Source organism: Mirounga leonina, unplaced genomic scaffold, assembly GCF_011800145.1.
Source record: "Mirounga leonina isolate KUSES-001 unplaced genomic scaffold, KU_Mleo_1.0 Mir_101664, whole genome shotgun sequence".
Lineage (NCBI taxonomy): Eukaryota > Metazoa > Chordata > Mammalia > Carnivora > Phocidae > Mirounga > Mirounga leonina.
In genome coordinates, this window is record NW_023270175.1 from 20,222,267 (window position 1) to 20,242,480 (window position 20,214).

General features: G+C 46.8%; 1 long non-coding RNA gene across 2 annotated transcripts; it reads right to left on the reverse strand.

Moving 5' to 3' along the window:
• Positions 1-4,915: 4,915 nt before the first annotated feature.
• On the reverse strand, positions 4,916-20,160 carry LOC118011534. 2 transcript variants are annotated; one of them, XR_004679495.1, is made up of 3 exons: positions 19,999-20,160; positions 9,747-9,854; positions 4,916-5,394 (listed from the first exon to the last, which is right to left on the reverse strand). It is a non-coding gene; the product is annotated as an uncharacterized LOC118011534 (long non-coding RNA). The 2 variants fall into 2 exon arrangements; XR_004679494.1 differs by lacking the exon at positions 19,999-20,160 and adding an exon at positions 14,969-15,051.
• Between the last annotated feature and the right edge of the window lie 54 nt (positions 20,161-20,214).

The following is a 20,214-nucleotide window of genomic DNA, read 5'->3' on the forward strand; positions in this document are numbered from 1 at the left end:
CATTTATTTGAAATTCTAAAATAGGTAAAACTAATCTAAGGGTGAAAGAAAGCAAGACAATGGTAGTCAAGGGTGGGGCATGGGAGTAAAACTGGCTGCAAGACCCTTCAAGGTAACTTTTCACCATGAGGCACATGGTGTAAATCGACTGCACAGGTGGTCTTACGTACACAGCCACTCGTAGGGCTCAGAACCTGGGAAAATGCACTTTAGGTGGCCCTTGTCTGTAGGCAATATTTGAATCATCCACAGTGTGTCAGTATCATTCTGGTGACCCAACTTCATGCAATTGTGTCTAAGAAATACTACATTGCCACACAGCCCTCTTGGAACTAGGTACCAACCAGGAGTCCCATAGGTGAGAGTCCTGGAGTTATCTGGAACAGCTGGTGGGCCCCAAGCATGGTGGGGGAGGACTCTAGAGGTTCAAAGAGCGCCTTGAAGGGAAGAAACATGGATCATGTCCCCTTGTCAACCTGGGACCCACTCTGTACTCTGGGCAGCCCACCCTGATGGTGTTGCTGGCCCTGTCTGCTCCCAGGAACTAAAAGGGAACTTTGATAATTTTAAGGAAGGCGTTACAAAGCACAGGACACACACACCCCCACCCCCACGCCCAGATGTAGGCCACAGGGCAGGAGCTCCATTTGCCCAGGCCTAAGGTGATACTGATTACCTAATCTGAAAATTACCTAATACCTAAGTATATGTATTTGTCAAAACTCATTGAACTGTACACTTACAATAGGTTCACTTTATTATATGTAAATTATACCTCAATAAAGCTGAGAATAATTACTAACAATAAAAAAAACCCCTCTATCTCAGATTCCCAAGACCCACTTCAGATAAAATCAGGTTGTTTTTTGTCTGGATACTCTGGGAAACCCTTATCTTTGGTTCTCATTTACCTATAGGATCATGTCCAAGTCCCTTAGGTTGGCATACTGTGTACTTCCTAACTCAATCCTGACCTATCCCATCACCCTCAGCTCCTGATACTCCTTTTCCTGCCCCATACTCCAGACACACTGAACTTCAAACCAATCCCTATCACTGAACTTTGAACCAATCCCAATCACTCTCCTTTGCAAATCTGTGCCTCTACATATTAGATTTCCCCTGCTTTAAATGTTCTTCTTTTTTTAATAAGATTTTATTTATTTATTTGCCAGAGAGAGACACAGCGAGAGAGGGAACACAAGCAGGGGGAGTGGGAGAGGGAGAAGCAGGCTTCCCATAGAGCAGGGAGCCCGATGTGGGGCTCAATCCCAGGACCCTGGGATCATGACCTGAGCCGAAGGCAGACGCTTAATGACTGAGCCACCCAGGCGCCCCTTGAAATGTTCTTCTAGAGCCACGTCTTCTCCATCCAAGGAATTCTTTCAAGGTCCATCTGCTATGTCACTTTTTTCTGTGGAGCCTTCCCTAACCCCCAAACAGTGCTGGATGATCCCTCCCCGGTACCGCCGCAGGTCTTGGGACACAGTTTTTATGACTATGACACTTGTCAACAATGGACTTTCAGCACCTGTCTTGGGGTTTTTCCCATACCAAATTGCAAATTCCTCCAGGGCAGAGACCATACCTTCTTCAACCCAGCACCTAGCACAGTGCCTCTCCCGCCTAGACTCTCAATACAAGCTGCTGAATGAGTGAGTGGATCAGTGAACCAATGATTGAATCTGTTCCCTTTTGTGACTCTTCAGCGGGAGGCTTTGTTGGACAGTGTCTTCACCACAAAGAGTGACCTCTAAGCAAGAAATTTTAAGAGCTGACCCAGTCCAGAGAGGAGGAGTATTTGGCCAAGGGTCCATTTTAACCCCTCAGATGATGTCGGTGATGTTTTTCAGGTGGCCCAGGACCTGTATTTGTGAGACGGCCAGCCTTTGTTAGATACCCGTCATCATCATCTACCCTTTAGTGGGTCCTTGTTATGTGTCAGGTGCTGACACTTCTTTATATTACCTCATTTAACCTGCACAAGACCCCTGGGAGAAAGATGCTGTTGGGTTGAACCAATAGGAAATTGGCAATATTCAAACTTTCTTAACTTATAAAATAGCATTTTTGTATGGTTCAACCTGATATTACCATTCCTTTTTTGGAGCTGAGGAAACCGAGGTTCAAGGTGAAGTCCCTCACATACGTTTGATTATCTAGTGAGTGGCTGAGCCCAGAGTGGAATGTCCATGCATCTGACTCCAGAGGCCCGGCTTTCTCCCTCACACTGCTCGCTTCCATCAGCTGTGAAATTCCTGCTTTGTCAGTCCACAGAGGCCAAGAAGTCAGACAGGGGGGACCTGGCTAGGGTTTCAAACACTCTTTTGCAGGAGGGATGAGCTGGCTTGGCCTGCAAATGTTAGCCTTTTAGTGGTCATGTTTTCAATTTCTTTTCATTCGCTCTGTCCTCCAGAAATCCATCTCCTCCACCGTGTGTGCATGTGCGCACGTGCGCACTTTCTCGATCTCTCTGTCTCTCTCTGTCTCCCTGTCTCCCTCCTCCTGCCCCCTCCCTCTCTCTCCCTCAAGTGAAGAGCCAAGCAGCTGACTCACACACTACACCACAGTTGCCCTGACTTTGTTCACGTAGGCTCAGCCTCTGGAGACCCCCACTGGCCTCAGCACTGTCATTTGGCACCCAGAGAAGCCACTGCATTTTCCCCTCCATGTGGAGATGGCTGGACTGAGTGCTGTTGCCCTGGGGAAAACAACCACAAGAGGTTGGCAGCAGCTCAAGTCTGAGGTCAAAGGTGATACCCAGCATCTGAAAAAGCATAGGCAGCAGTCGGGGAAGTCCGATTAGCTGAGACTTTGGGCCTTGGGCAGAATTGGCAGCGGGCGGTACAGACTTCAATCCCGCAGACCTCAATCCCGCCGACGTCTCCCCTGCTCACTTGCTGAGCCCTGTGAGCCACCTGCTGGAACCATAGGCTTGACAGAGTGTTGGGGGCTGGGAAGGGAGGAGACCTGGTACAGAAGGCAAGGATACCCGCCCCCCCAAGAGAGGTTCACGATGATCCCAGGTCCTGGTGTGATAACAATGACCGAGCATTGCCTGGCATGGCGTTGGGTAAAGAATGGAGACCAGGGCACTGTAGACTCGGGCAGAGCCTCAGACATCAGGTGGGCACGAGAGGCCAGGCTGGGAGTTCAGGCAGACCTCCACGATGTTCCACCTTGAGATGAATGCTGGTGGTTGGTGGGGGGAGTCCGGCTGGCTGGGAGGTGGTCTGGGACTTCAAGCCCCGGGCCATAGGAGGAGAGAGGAAACCAGAAGGGCTACCTCCAAGAACCTTAGAAGCCTCTGGCCTTTCCCGGTATAACTAGAAAGAGAAGCAGGCTGCCCCCGGGATCTTAATGAAATATAGCTCAAAGGCTTGTCTTCCTGTTTCTTCTCTCATGTGGGGGCTGCCCGAGATGCCTCAAAGCACCCTGGGCCAAAAGTTAGGAGGCCTGGATTCTAGTCCCATCCTTGCTTCCTGGAGCCTTCCCCTTTCTGGGCTTCAGTGTCCGCATCCGTATTGGTGATGAGGCAGGATAGGTGGCAGCTCAACATGTGAGGCAGATGAAAACAGAGTTGTTCAAGCCCCTTCCCCTCCCCAGGGGTTTCCCCAGAACCTTCATGGCACCTCAGATCGCTGGGTTAAGGGGGTTTTTTTAATTTAAATTCAATGAATTAACATATAGCGTATTATTAGTTTCAGAGGTTGAGTTCAGCGATTCATCAGTTGCATATCACACCCAGTGCTCAGCACATCACATGCCCTCCTTAATGCCCCTCACCCAGTTACCCCCTCCCCCAAACCCTCTCCCCTCTGAAACCCTCAGTTTGTTTCTTAGAGTTAAGGGTCTCTTATGGGTCGCCTCCCTCTCTGATTCCATCCTAAAGGGTTTTAAAGATCACCGGGTTAGGGCAGTGGTCCTGTCTTGAGCCTGCACCAGCATCCCCTGGAGGGCCAGATTGTTGGGCCCACCCCCGGGGTTTCTGATTTTGTGCATATGGGATGGGGCTGAGAATCTGCATTTCTAACAAGTTCCCAGGTGAAGTTGATGTCACTTGTCCAGAGACCACACTGTGAGGACCACTGGGCCATATTACAGCTACAGGCCTTTCTATGATTCATGCCAAATCACTCAATATGTACGTTAATCTACCTCAGACATATTTTCTATGATATTCAAGCGTGGGAGAGCACGTGGCATTGTGCCTGGCACAGAGTTCTCAGTCAGAGCTGGTGGGATCTAATTCTAAATGCCCTGCCTAGAAGTCTCTTTAAGTGTAAAGCCAGCTAGTGACTGGTCAAGGGATAGACAGAGGCAGAAACCTTTCCTTTAATGAATTTACAGTCTGTCAGGTCCCTCTACCCACCAGGAAATAACACCTCTGCACTAATTCCACCAACAGAGGTTATTTCATGTTAAGCATTATCCTTTCCAGACGTTCTCTTTTTTCCATGTAAACTCCTTAGCAAAGGGGTAACAGTTTGGTCCCTGACCCCTCCGTGTTTCTTTCTTTCTTTTTTTTTTTTAATTTATTTATTTGACAGAGAAAGAGACAGTGAGAGAGGGAACACAAGCGGGGGGGGGGGGAGAGGGAGAAGCAGGCTTCCTGTGGAGCAGGGAGCCCGACGCGGGGCTCGATCCCAGGACCCTGGGATCATGACCTGAGCCGAAGGCAGACGCTTAACGACTGAGCCACCCAGGCGCCGCCCCCTCCGTGTTTCTATCCTCTCTGAGTTCTTCCAGGCCAAAGACCTTATCTGTACCACTCTTCCCAGCATCCCCCATGGCTCCTAGCCCACTACCGGGCAGAGAAGGCGCTTGCTACAAGTTTGCCAAATCGAATCAAGGAAGCACGGGGGCCCCAACTGGACTCCCCCCCACACACCCATGCAGACCACCAATCCTCTGATCGTGCCTGGCTCAAAGTCCCCAGTCCCAGCCTCTGGTCAAGGCTGCTCGCTCGGGGACGTTGGAAAGGATGAAATGGGGCGGGGGGATGCTTCTCCAGCCACATTCACCTGGCACTGCCACCCCGGGGGGGTTTGTGAAAGAGCTCCAGGAATGTATGGGGCCTCCCATTCCCCACATCCTCCTCTTCAGCCTTGCCACTTTCTTAAATAAATTGGCACTGACCCTGATGACAGACTTGATCATTTCCTTTTGCTTCGTGATTGTGTTAAGTGACTGCCAAAGGCCTGTTCCTGAACAGTCAGCACATTCCTCGGGACAGCGAGTGGGAGCCCATCTGCTTCCTTTCCTTTATTGTGCTATTTTAGCTTCAATTTCCCATTTGGACAGGAGCGTCTTCCAGCCGGGGGTGGGGAGGGGGAGAGGGTGGGGAGGAGTGCCACAGCTTTCCTTCATTTTTTCATTCATCTTCCGGTTTCTCTGGAAATAAATCAACAATAATCATCCTACGTGCCAGGCACTACTCTAAGCTCTCTACACGTGTTCACATGCTTAATCCTGATAACACCACGGTGAAGAAGGTACGACTATGATCTCCATTTCTCATGTGGGGAAACTGAGGCACGGAGAGACAAAATGCCCTGCCCAAGGTCGCACAATATGTGCTAGAGCTGGGATTGAGCCCAGGTAGGTCTGGCTCTGGAGGCTAGGCTCTTCCCCATCGGCTCTACCACCTTGCAGGGCTTGGATTCTTGAGGCTCTCGACCTGGGCCCAGGGATATCTGAGGCCATGGCCTCTTGCCCTCTTCACTGTCAGCAGGACCTAAGGTCACGTGCATTAAAAATGGAATTCCTTGCATAGCACAAGGTGTACCCCACCCCTTGCCAATGACCCACTCATCTAGTATCTAAACTCCCAGATCCTAGGCCAACAGGAGAATGTGGACTCTACCCTAGGGTTAGTTGCACGGGGCTGATGTAATAGTGCAAAATGGCGCTGGGAATCTAGTACTCACTGTGTGCTCTTCTCTTCAGACATCACCTCAACGTCCCACAGGAACCCTCAAGCAGGTTTCAGGGAGGAACTGAGGCTCACAGAGCTCCCAGGCAACCACAGACCTACCACTTGCGCACTTCATCGCTACGTTAGATATTAAATAAGTAAGTCGCATTCACTGAGTGTCGGGTGGTACCTAAACATCCTCTTGCATTGATTCATTCAATCTTCACAAGAACCCTATGAAGTGGGTACAATGATTACCCCTATTTCCCTATTTCACAGATGAGGAAGCTGAGGCATGGAGAGGTCAAATAACTGACCCAAGGTCACACAGTCAGGAAGTGGTAGATCTGGGATTTGAACCCAGACTGTTAACTTACACTGTTGGACCCCTGATGTATGGTCTTAACCACTACACTAAGCTACCTCCTGGCACTGAGGCCACCTCAGGGCCCTTGAGGGGTCGTGTTACCATAACCCCCTCCACCTCTTCTTCTCCATCTCTCCCTGTTATCCCAGGTATATTTCCAAATAACCATAACTGGAGGCTCTGGAGTCAGACAATCTGGGGTTCAAATTGCAGCTCTGCAATTCACTAGCCCTGTGACCTCTCTTTTTTTCTGTGCCTCAGTTTCCTGACCTGTAACACAGGGATAATAATGGTAATGACCTCCTAGGGTGGTTGCAAGCCTTTAGGTCAAATAGGGTAGATTCTCCCAGCCCCACCACCACCTCCTCTTCTCTAGGCCAGCTTCAGTGTCCTGCGGAGGGAAGTGGTGCTTCACGCCCTTGCACTTATCAGTCTCACCCTCCGTGTCGTCTCTTCCTGTCCCAAATGAAAGACAGCCTTCAGTTACAGATTCCCTAGGCTTTTCAAAACTTGTGATTACAATTCCTCCCAGGAGATCAGAGAAACCCATTTCCCTAGCAGTCTAAGCAGGAATTCTATTGTCGTTTGGTAACTCAAACATGGCCAAGGTGGCCCAGCCCATCTCCTTTCCTCCCTGCCCTTAGTATAAGGAAAGAAGAGACACTTCACTGAAACATACTCACCCGCATGTCATGGCCAGAGTCTCCCAGAGAGAAATTCACAGCAAAGAAAGACATCCCTTTCAGCTATCTATTCGGAATCTGAGAATGCCTTGCTACACCAGTGGCTCTGGAAGCGAGCTTCTCCTTCTTGCCTTCTTTACAGAAAGTGTAGAAGTACTGGGTGGGGAATATGAATGACCCAGTATCTTTCCCCACCTTCCTCAATGTCTTTGTCCTATAATTCTAGTCTTCTCTAGTTGTCTAGTGTCTCGTGTCTTTAGGTCAGTGGGTAGAGCACAGGGCTACCTATAAGCAGTCAAGACAGTCAGGATTAGAAACGGAAAGCCCCTTCACTTAGTTCTTCATTCCCAGTCGGAGCCCTGACCCTGGTCTCTGACTGTCCTTAATCTTTTTCACAGGCTGAGTATACGATTGCAGGATGAGGCAACTCAAACCTAGAGAGATAAAGCAACTTGGGCTGCATCACACAGAAGCAGTCCTCCAGTCCAGCCATATCCCGACCATGAACCTTCAGCCCATGTTTTTTAGCCACAGAGGACAGACTGCAAGCACGTGGATGTAAAGTGCAAAGGGATCCCTAAGTCTAAGGTTCCAACTCAAGGAGAGGTGAGTGGACAGCACATTTTTATCTCCAAGGGAGAGTCCACTGCTCCAGTCTTCCTAGAGTGCTGGGGATGTTAAAAAGAATTCTTGCCTAGGGAGAATGATTTGAATGATGAAAGAAATCAATAAATTGTTATTGAATGTAGTCCAATCTCACTTACTCAAACTAATGGAGGTAATCCTTCAAATTAGTGAGCCATTTGTATTGTAGGTTACTTGTAAAGAAATGAAGTTTTATTGCTTTGAATAATTCACAGTTACTCCAAGTAGGCTAACAAATTGTAGCCTAATCAAGACTTGCCTTAATGAAAGAAAAAAAAAAAAGAATCCCCAGCATCAATCAGTTGTATGCAAATGGTGCTTCCAAAGGAGTGATAAGATTTGTTGCCTAGAGTATGGAAATACAGTGCATGGAGTCCATTTATTCAGATGGCTCTTTCTGCCAAGAGTGGGCAAAGTAGGGCCGGGTAGGGCCCAAGACTACTCATGGTACTCACGGAGTGTCTTCTAAATGAGGTTCTACTGAAAAAGGAAATGATCGGAGAGTGACCTTAGATGCAGCAGGTGCAATCTGTCTACTGATGGAATAAAAGATGGTTTTGGAATACTGTCACTTCCTTTCATTTTTTTTTCCCTAAGAAGACATTAGACCAAAGAAAAGAAAAGTTACCAAGGCAAGTCTAGTACCTCAGTGTTTTGTTAAAACCCGGAACAAACATTAAGGGGGAAAAAATCTGAAGGTCGCAGAAGGGAAATAAACAAGAAGAGTAAGTAAAGCATGAATCATCCGTTACCACCTGATGGCTCCTTAAAAATAAAAATACAGCCTTGGAAGGAAATAAAGCCCATGCCACAGTTTGGCATTTTGCTAGAGGACCTGGCACAGACTGTGTGCTCTTTTATTTCACAGAAGGAAGTGGCCTTTGGCTTCTGACTTGGATTTTGCCTTTTTCCTCAAGGCCTCACAGAGCTCACTTCTCTCTTGGACGCTCGGACGGAAGATAGAAGAAGGGCATTTTATGTGCATGTGTTTAATTACTTTCGCCTCGTTTCCCAAAGGCTTGGAAGTGGCTTACAACAATAAAAAATGATAAAATAGAAACAGAGAGTCATGACCAGGAGAAATATCAATAGAACCTTTAAAAATCAAGTGTGAAAAAACCTCAAAGGCCATATAGAGGTGAACTATGGGGATCTAAACAAAGCAAAGCAAAACAACCCAAAAAACAAAAGCAGAACTGAGATTCAACCTAGCTCAGTCCAATGGACGATCTCCTGAAAGAACACAGGCTCCCCAGATGGACCTATTTATAAGTGTGATCTTGGGCCAGATAGCTAACTTCTCTGAGCTGCAGTTCCTCATCTGAATGATGGACCGAATAATAGATATTATCTATTCCGGAGAGTGTTATGAGGATTCCATGTCTGTAAACCATTGATCCCCACTATCTGGCAGAGATAGTAATGGTAGTAAAAGGTAGATATGAGAATCGAGATGAAGACAACTTCATTATGTGATACAAAGCATTTGCCCATGATGGTATCTTGTTTGACCCTCACACCAGCCAGGATTTGGGCCCACGGTTATAGGGAAGGAAGAGTGGAGGAAGGGGGCAGTCTTTACTGGAAATCTTCCAGCAGGAGGTGGTATTCTAGTTGGATCTTCTGAAGGACAGGTAGGACTTGAGGAGATGGAACTGAAGTACAGATTAAGAATGAGACGGCAGTGTATAGGAAGAGTAGGAAGACCCTCCCTACTAGAGCAGAGGGACAGGTAGGAAATAAGGGTAGGGAGGGGAAGATAGGGCAGGATGGGCTCATGGAATTGCTTGGCTCTAGCCAGATGGTGAAGGAATTTGGGGCGCATTTGACAGGAAATGGAGAGTCATTGCAGGATTCTGAGCAGGTTGAGCAGGGGAAGGATGTGACATGTTGAAAGGGATGTTTTCAAAGGTGGAGTCAGTGCGCTGCTGTCTGCTATGTGCAGGCTGGGGTGGGGGGTTGGGAGGAGGCAGAGACTGGCAGACCAGCTGCAGTGACCCAAGGAAGGGACAGATGGTGAGAGCGCGAGCTAAAGCAACAGGAATGGAGAAGACAGGAGATTGCACGAAGCAACACCGGAGAGGCAATGATTTGCAATTGATGCACTTTCCTTCTAGACTCAAACTGTGCATACCTTGTTCATCCTTGCATCCACCAGGATTTAGCATAGTGTTTGACACATAGTAGGTGCTCAGGGAGTGCTGAATGAATGTATTCACACATGCCTCCATGCAGACAAACACTGCATAAGAATAAGAATGGTTGCTCGGTCAACAATAAGCAATAGTACAAGAAAAACAAAATAGAGGACTGCCCCTGAAATCTCATTGCCTTAACCTTCTTTCACTGTCCCTGGACCTACACTGACAGTCTGGGGTAGGAAGGCAGCCCAGAAAAGAGCCAGAGCAGGCTGGGAAAGATGACCGCTAAAGCAGAACACAGATAGGCATGAATGCTCTGTAGGAAGCTCATCCCCCCGATAGTTCACACAATACAGGAACACCCCAAAGCGGGTAAATTATGGATGAGAGGAGGTTTTTTTCAAATGGGGATATTTACCTTACAAGAGAATTAACTGAGAATCCATTTGAAGTAGCAAACTGCCTTGCTTTTATATATAATTTGGGACCAGGATTTGACCTACTGAAACTGTGTTTCCATCCAACATAAAGTACAGTAGTGATTTTAAAAAAACAAAAACAACCTGATTTGGGAGTCCAGAGACCTAATCTTGGGTCTAGGCTAGTAGCAGAGGGTACGGCTGGGTTTACATCCTCATGCACCTTGGACAAGTGGCTTAGCCTTTCTGAGCTGCCGTTTCCTCATTTGTAAAATGTGTTGATACAACATCCGATTCTGCCCCATAAGGTTATTGTGAGGACTAAGTGGGGGTAATATATGTAATGTGTTCAGCAGTACCCATAAGGTTTCCGTAAGTGCTAACTTTTACTTTGAATCCTAACTATATGCCTTAGGCAAGTCATTTCTCCTCCCCTGGGCCTTGGATTCCTCCTGAGCCTGAGGCTTTTTTCATTCGGACCTTAGGGACTCATTCCTTACCTGTATCACAAATTCATCATCTAACACACATAAGGGTACCCACCCTCTAGGGTCCCCAGTTGATAACTCTGCCCTTAGAAGGACCATTGGGACTCCAAGAAAAGTGAGAAGGCCCAAACACATACAAGACTAGGATAGATGTATTTTCTTTAATATACTTTGTAAATATCGCAACTCAGTCAGCTATCACCCCTAAATTCTAGCCCCTTCTGCCCCTCCCAAGCCGCCCTACTTCCTTAATCATCTTCATCCCAGACCCCAAGGGAGAGGAAGCCAAAGAGTACTCCTCTGCTCTGGACAGCTTCCCTAGCCCACCCTGCATTTGGAATTAGGACCCCAAGTTCTTCCTTTAGGTTTCTCTTCCCCACCCCCACCCCCACGCCAACCCAGGGAACTGCAATCACATCAACCTCTGCTGCCCTCTGCTGTCTGGATCCAGATGTGCTGGCTCCAGTTAGGTTAAGTCGGCATCCATGCACCTACCCGTTTCTCCAGCCCCTATCTGCCTCCCTGACCTTAGGGATAAAAGGCGGTGTCTTCTGCACCACCCACACTCTGCCCTAATCAACACAAACACACACACAGTCGTCCCTATTCAGACCCAACATATAAAAGCCACAGCTGGTGTGGTCTGTGAGTGTGGAGCTGTCGTCTTCAGCAAAGAAGGTGAGCTGCTAGAGCCAGCCAGATTCTAAGTCTCCTTCTTAAACATTCCCCAACCATTTATTGAGCGTTTGCTGTGTGCAGGGCGCTATGCTAAGTGTTGCACGTGCATTATCTTACTGAATCCTGGCAACGGCCTTGCAAGTAGGGAAAATTATTATTATCCCCATCTTACAGATGAACTGAGACTCAGAGAAGTGAATGTCTTGCTTAAGGTCACAAAGCTAGTGAGTGGCGGAGATGTGGCAGTTGTCACAGACGCTGGTTGGTTTGTCTGCCTCCGTTCTCCTGTTACAAAACTAGCCCCCGCACCATGGCCAGTGGTGAAGACGTAGACTCTGGAGCTAGAGGGATCTGGCTGGCTCGAGCAGCTCACCTTCTTCAGCGAAGCCGACAGCTCCACACTCATGGACCACACCAGCTGTGCTTCGGTATGGTGAGTCTGAATGGGAAAGACTGCGTGTGCACTTGTGTTGATTAGGGGGAGCATGCAGGTGTGGAAGACACCCACAATGACCTTTAGATGTACTTACGAGGTGGATATGACAAAATATATCGATCAATTGCAAGTGAAGACAGGAGAGAGGGAAGGGTCTGAAATAACTCTCAGGATTCTGGCTCAGACAACTGGGTGGATAGGGACGCCCATCATTGAGATAGGAACAGTGGAGATGATTGGATGAGGAACGTGATAGGCTGCGGGAGAAATGAAGAGATCCGTTTTGGCCATGGTGAGTGTGAGATATCCAGGTGGAGGTGGTCAGTGGGCGTTTGGTTTTACAAGTCGAGAGCTCAGGAAAGAGGTCCGGGTTGGCATCACCTTGTAGATGGGAGCTTTTCCAGGGAGAGTGAGATGCAACAGGAAAAAAAGAGGGCCGAGGTAAAAGCATCCACATTTGAGGGGAAGGTAGAATAAAAGGAGTGTAGGTAGGGGACTAAGAAGCAGCGCCATGGATAGAGGAAGAAAACCAGGAAAACCTGTGAAGGAAGTCAGTGAAAGAGAAAGTTTCAAGGAGGGAACAGTCCTACCAGATCATCTACCACAGAGAGGTCAGTGTACTCAAAATGGTCCTTTAGATTTTGTCATTAGAAGACGATTCTGTTTGGGCGCCTGGGTGGCTCAGTTGGTTAAGCGACTGCCTTTGGCTCAGGTCATGATCCTGGAGTACCGGGATCGAGTCCCGCATCGGGCTCCCCGCTCAGTGGGGAGTCTGCTTCTCCCTCTGACCCTCTCCCCTCCCATGCTCTCTCTCATTCTCTCTCTCTCAGATAAATAAATAAAATCTTAAAAAAAAAAAAAAAAAGAAGACGGTTCTGTTTATCTATTGCTATATAAAAAAAAAAAAAGTCACCTTAAAACCTAGTGGCCTCAAACAACAAAAATCTGTGTATTATTCTATTATCTCTCATGGTTTTTATGGGTTAGGAATTTGGGGGACTAGACAGTCTGGCTCAGGGTCTCTCACACAGTTGTGAGAGTGGCCCGAGCTGGAACACTATGGGGAGGGAGGTGGCTGGAGCAGCTGGAAGCTGCCTGAGCATCAATCTCTCTCTCGCTCTCTCCAGATGGTCTCAGGGCCTCTCCAAAATGCCTCCAGAATGGGCTACTTTGAGCTTCCTCATAGCCTAGAGGTCTCAGGGTAGGTTTCCATACACCAACAACAAACAAGCCACAAAGAACTTACGAAAACAATTTCATTTATAATAGCATGAGAAGAAGATCTCTATCAATAAATATATAAACAAGGAAGTGAAATTCTTATATACTGAAAAGTACAAAACATCGCTTACCAAAACAAATGAAAGAAGGCCTTGGAAAGACATCCTTTGCTCATGGACTGGAAGACTTAATATTGTGAAGATGGTAGTATTGCCCAAAGTGAGCTAAAAATTCAATGCAATCCCTATTAAAATTCCAATGGCCTTTTTGTGCAGAAAAGGAAGCTGAGCATCTAATTCATGTGAAATTACAAGGGGGTTTGATGGCCCAAACAATCTTGAAAAAGAAGAATAATGCTGTAGGACTCACACTTTCTGGTTTCAAAGCTTACCACAAAGCTACAGTAACCAAAACAGTGTGGTACTGGAATAAAGACAGACAGAAAAGCCAATGGAATAGAACAGAGTCCAGAAATAAACACTAACACTTATGGCCAATTGATTTCTGACAAGGGTGCTCAGGTCATTATACAAAAATTAACTCAAAATGAGCCAATGACCTAAATATAAGAGAAAAAAATTATAAAACCCTTAGAAGAAAGCATGGAGGTAAATCTTTATGACCTTGGATTTGGCAAAGGGTTCTTGGATATGACACCAAAAGCCAAGCAACAAAAGAACAAAAAATAGATAAACTGGATTTCATCAAAATGATAAACTTTTGTTCACCAAAGGGCATTATCAAGAAAGTGAAAAGATAACCTACAGAATGGGAAAAGATATTTGAAAACCATGTCTCCAATAAGGGCCTAGTGTCCAGGACATATAAATAACTCTCACAAATCAAACCAATTTTAAAACGGGCAAGGGACTTGAATAAACATTTCTCCAAAGAAGATATCCAAATGGCCAAAAAGGGCATGAAAAGATGCTCAGCATTATTAATCCCTAGGAAAACTCAAATCATAACCATGAGATACCACTTCATACCTATTAGTATGGCTATCGTTTAAAAAAAAAAAAAGGAAAAGAACAAGCATTAGCAAGGTCATGGAGAAATTGAAGCCCTTGTACATTGCTGGGAGGAATTTAAAATGGTGTGGAAAATAGTTCAGTGATTCTTCAAAAAGTTAAACATAGAATTACCCTATGACCCAGCAATTCCACGTCTAGGTATATACTCCAAAGAATTGAAAACAGATGTTAAAACAAAAACTCATACATGAATGTTCATAGCAGCACTCTTCACAATGGCCAAAAGGTGGAAACAGCCCAAATTTCCATCAGTGGATGAATGGGTGAACAAATTGTGATATACCCATACAACGGCATATGATTTCAGCCATAAAAAGAATGAAGTACTGAAACATGGGTGAACCTTGAAGACATTATGCCAAGTGAAAGAAGCCAGAAAGGAAAGGTCACATAGTGAATGATTCCACGTATTCGGAAATGTCCAGAATAGGTAATTCTACAGAGACAGAAGGTAGATTAGTTGCTGCCAGGGGCAGGGAGAAGGGGGAGGAAATGAGTACGGGGTTTCATTGTGGAGTGATGGAAATGTTTTGGAACTACACAGGGGTGGTGATTGCACAACACTGTGAATATATTAAATGTCACTGAATTGTTCACTTTAAAATGGCTGATTTTATGTTATGTAAATTTCACCTCTTTTTTTTTTTTTTAAGAAAAAGGAGTATTTTGGCAAGCAAGGCAGGAGCCGTACCGACTTTTCTGATCTAGCCTCAGAAGCCACATGGTGTCACTTTCACAATACATTATTGGTCAAAACAGTCACAAAAATCCACCCAGCTTCAAAGGGAGAAGACATAGTCCCCCACTCCCAAGGGGAGAACACCTCAAAGGTCATTGCTGACTCTAACAAGAGCACCTGTGGTGGAGTCATAGGGGCTGAAATCAGGCCACGGTGGGTGAGGGTGAGGGTGGAAAACTTGACAGAAAGGCATAAAATACCTGAATCAATGAAGAGACATGGTATGTTCCAGAATAAGAAGGCCCAGTCTTAGAAAGATAGACATTCTCTCCAGATTAATTCATACATTTAATACAATCTCAACTTGAATCAATAATAGAATTTTGTTGGGCTTGAGGAGCTGATCTTGAGATCACCTAAAGAAAAAACTGCAATTATGACAAAATAATATTTGGGTTTTTGTTTGTTTTGGGTTTAGGTTTTTTTTTGACCATTTGTTTATTTCTAAAACGTGACTAGAGGACTTTTTTTTCTTTTTTAAAGAGAGAGAGCGGGGAGGGGCAGAGGGAGAGGGAGAGAGAGAGAATCTTTAAGCAGGCTCCATGGAGCCCAAGGTGGGGCTCGATCTCAAAACCAAGAGTTTGATGCTCACCCCCGGCTGAGCCACCCAGGCGCCCTGACAAAGAAGTACTTCTAAAGGGGGAGGAAGGCTTGTACTAGCAGCTCTCAAAACAAAACATAGACTGTATTAATTAAAACAGTGGGATGTTGGCACAAATCAATCCATTGGACAAAATAGAGTCTAGTACAGCTCGGTGAAGGCATATTGTAAATCGGTGAGAAAGCTGTACTAGTCAATAAGTGATTTTGGGATGATTAATTGTCCAAATTAGAAAAAGAAACCCCAAATCACGTTGGACCTGTACCTCTTACCATATCCAAATATGAATTCTAGATGAAATAATGAGCTAAATACACATGCACTCTCTCTCTTTCTCTCTCTCTCTCTCTCACACACACACACACATGCACACAAATAAAAAACTCTATAAGAAAATGTGGGATAATATTTCCTTTTCAAGTAGATCACAAATCCTAGAAATCATAAAATAATACCTTGATAGATTTTTTTTTTACTACATAAAAAACTATGTCTTTAAAAAACAAAGCTAAAAGGGAGAAAATATTTGTGGCATATGAATATTTGTAATATGTCAAACGTATAATGGAGAAATATGTAAAATATATGAAGATCTTTTTAAACCAATAAGAAAGACAAACAACCCAACAAGAAAATGGGCTAAGGAAAGGAACAGGTATTCAGAGATGTAAAAATAAAAGACAAATAAAACATACAGCAACATAGTCAACCTTTAGTAGCAATAGGGTAAATACAAATAAAACAACAAGAAACCAATTTTCACCCATCAAGTTGAAAAAAATCTTTTAAAATTGATGACATCCATGTTGATTAGGTTGTGGAAACAGTTATTTTCATACCCTGTTGGTATGAATGTGACCTGGCATAGCTTTTCTTGGATGGCAGTTTGATAGAATCTACTGACATGAGAAATGCATACTTTCTACTTCTAGATGTGGCTCCCAGAGAAATCTTTCTACGTGTGCAAAGATTTTCAGTGCACTTGTTTGAAATAATGCAAAGGCAGAAACATCTAGAAGATCCATCGGTCATGGAATGCAGGCAGGTTAGGGGTCTGAGGACCAGGGTAAAAGTCGGGAATTGCCTACGAGGGCAGCAGGAAAGGGAGCTGACCCAGGACAAGTGAAAGGATTGCCGCCGCGTAGCATCAAGAGGCCTGCTGACATGGGGCACCATGAATCTGGAGTGACTCCAACCCACAGAGGTGTGATATTTTCTCCTATGAAGAAGACAAATAGTTCAAATGCCCTGGGGTTTATTCATTCATTCAACAAATATTTACAAGTGCCTACTAAGTGCCAGGCAGTGTTTCTAGGCTCTGGGATACAGCAGTGAACAAAATAAACAGTCCCTACTTTCATGGAGCTTGCATACTAGTGAGAGAGAAATAGGCAAACAGATAATAATATATTGTCAGGTAAATGCTCTGAAGGTAAATAAAGCAGAATAAGAAGATAAAGAATGACAGAGGCACTGTTCAAATAAGATCAGGGAAGGTCTTTCCGTAGAGGTAACATTTGAATAGAGGTCTGAAGGAAGTAAAGTGAGCCACGTTGATATCTGGAAAAAGAGCATTCCTATTAGTGGGAACAGTGTGTGCAAAGGCCTTGGGGTAGGAGTGTGGTTTACTTGAAGATGGAGATTGGCAGGATGGATGTAGTGGAAGGACAGAGGTACAGAAAAGTTAAATGTGCTAATTAAAGGGAAGTTGGAGTGATGGATTATGTTACCTGGACCAAAGAGGGAGGGAAGTGAGACTGGGGATGCTGATAAATGGATAGGAAGAGCGTAAGGTAAGTGACAGGAAATTTTGGTGAGGTAAAAAAAGCAGGTCTGATAGGAGTAAGGAAGAGAGGACTATTGACAGAAGGATAAGAGGATGTGGCCAGAGAATGGGAAGCTGGAGTTCACTGTATCAGAGAATGGCAATCCCAAGCAATGACAAGGCTCAAGATGCTGCTTTTGGTGTGGGAGGTTGAGGAGAAGTGGAGGAGAAAGGCTTTGAATTGAGGGGCTTGAACTTGAAGAACCAGGACATCAGGTAGATTGTTGAAAGGAAACTTGATGTCACGCAGGGTAACAGCAGACGTGAGGGGAAGAGGCAGCCATGAGCCACGATCCTCTCCACAACTGAGGAAGTGTTGGGAAGCAGATGGTGGGATCTGTGACAAAGGCAGTAAGAGGACTGATAGGGAAATTCAACCTAGCAAGGGGGTCAGGGCAAGCTTCCCAGATGAAGTGACACTTGAGGTGAGACTTGAAGGAGAAGGAGTTCACGGGGCAAGAGAGGAAGGAAGGGAATTCCAGGTGGAGAAAAAAGAACAAGCAAAGGCCCTGTGGCTAGATGGGGCATGATGAATATTCGAGACTGACGGAAGGGCAGTGTGGTTGACATGGGCCCAGTGAGGAGAGAGGCATAAGCTGACAGAGAAGTAAAAAGGGATCAGGCTACCAAAGACAGATGGTTGGGAGAGTGCCCAAGGACCACCAAATAGAGGCTTACGTGGAATTGACTGGAACCTTGGTGAGCCACGGTGGTACTCTAACCACACGTAGTGCAAGGCCTCTGAGGAGGCAGCATAGGTTTGCACCATGACTAACTGAGCTTAGCGCTCAGCCAGGGCTCAGGATCTGACCCACTCTGTGCCCACAGAACCAAACCAAACTAACTGGCTCACAAGGGGCTCCAGCCAGGCGCACTGTGCCTCGCTAACAAAGTTCCTGGACCATAACCACTACCTTATTCCATGAGGAGAAGGAGCCTCCTGCTGGAAGGGAGCTGCCCACTGCATCCTCTAATCACGGCAAAGGGAAGCCCAACCCTCGTTCTGAGGGGATAAACCTCCTTCCTGCTGCCTGGCCGGCTGGGGGGTGAGGTTCTGGGTCTCATCACCGCAAAGACCAGCTTCTATGAAACTGACTCATGCCTCCACCCCCTGTGACCGCCCCTATATTTATACACATGCGCCCGCACACACCCTCCCGGGGGCAGAGTCCAGAAGATGGGGGAGGGGTGCCTGCTTGGTTTATTTGCTTCCAGGGTTGACACTTCAACCCAGCTGATCTTTGCTATATTAACTGCCATTTCAGCAGTGCTGGATGCCAGGGGCAGAGAGGTCAAGGTACAGACGACACCCGTTTTCGCTGTAGTTACCTATTTGACTTCACCCACCCTCATACCGCATTGACTCTTTATGGCAAGCATGTTCTGAGATCTTCACAAACATGAACTCATTTAGTCCTCATCATCTTGCTAAGAAATTAGTCCTAGGGACGCCTGGGTGGCTCAGTTGGTTAAGCGACTGCCTTCGTCTCAGGTCATGATCCCGGGGTCCTGGGATCGAGCCCCGCATCGGGCTCCCCCTGCCCTGCAGGGAGCCTGCTTCTCCTTCTCCCTTTGCCTGCCACTCCCCTGGCTTGTGCTCTCTCTCTCTGTCAAATAAATAAATAAAGTCTTAAAAAAAAAAAAAGAACTTAGTCCTAGTATTACCGCATTTCACAGGTGAGGAAACTGTGGGCTCAAAGAAGCGAAGTCACTTGCCTGAGACCACGAAGCCAGTGGGTGACAGAGCTGGGACTGAAACCCCGGCAATCTGGCTCCACTGGGGAAGGCAGGGCTGTCTGACCTAAAAGGCTGTCTTCGGGGTCCCTCCTTGGCATGGCCCCATCAAGTCCACCTGCTCGACCTTCAGGATGGCTAACACAGTGCACAAGGGGCTATAGGACGTCTGGGGGGACATTTCCCCCGTCCTCTGGTCTCTGGAAATCATGTCGTTCCCAGTCCTGGAACGGGGCTGAGGGGGAGAGAGAAAAGACAGCGGGAGGGTCAGTGGTCCCAGAGCCACACAGGGTTCTCACAGTCCTCGTCCCTGGCCTATCCTCTAAGGCTGTGCCCTCTGCCTTTACTCCTGGAGGTGGAGTTCACTGAAGCTCCTCACTCATTTCAATTCCCCTCCTTCAGGGAGTCCCATGAAGACCCCCTTCCCCTCTTCCAAATGGATCTATTTTATTGTATTTGGATGGATTACTTGGAAGCCACCTTAAACTTGTGGATGGGAGCAGAGTGTAAATACATTAAAAATAAAATCAAAAGTTTGCCTCTGGGGCCCCTCACTGGGACCTTACCAATGGCTAGGTAAGTACCTGTCCATTGGGTCTGTTTGGCTCTCGGAAGTATTGCTTTCTGGCCGAGTGTTCTAGAGGGCATGTACTGGGAGCTGCCTATAGGCGCTGGTGCAACGAGCTGCCCGCTCGTGCCCTGGGTGTGGAGACAAAGCTGGCCCCGTATTCCCCACTTCCCCTGTAGGGACTCATGCTGGTTAGGAGTGATCCATACTTCAGGGGAACCAAAGCCTTGTTCTAGAAGCTGTGGCAGAAAGGACATGTCCAGTTCACCAAATGCATCTTCTGGGAGCCCCCAAACTCCCCTTTTTGAGTCTTTTTCCCTCGTCAGTGGCATGCCCTGATCCCTCCAAATGGGGCCTTCATTCCTTCCCACGTAGGAATGGCTCCGAGGGCTGAGTGGTGAGTGGGCGCCCCCCCAGCCCAGCCATCCCGGGAGAAGGGCGGGCTTCCTTGGCCAGTGGCTGGCGGCTCTTTTACAGAGTGGGCTTTCCTGAGGGGACTCACCCCAGCTGAAGAAAGTAGCTCCCCAGCTGTAACCAGCTTCCCCGAGGCGTGCACTGGGGCTTCCCAAACACTAGGGAGAGAGGACACTGGCTTTTTCTGAGACAGGCCAGCTCAGGGGAGGAGGAAGGATAAACATTCCTCTCGGAGCCAGAGCCTGGGGTGGGGGAGCTAATGGGAAACAGCTTGCTGGAAGGAGGGGGACAGAATTCGGGAATG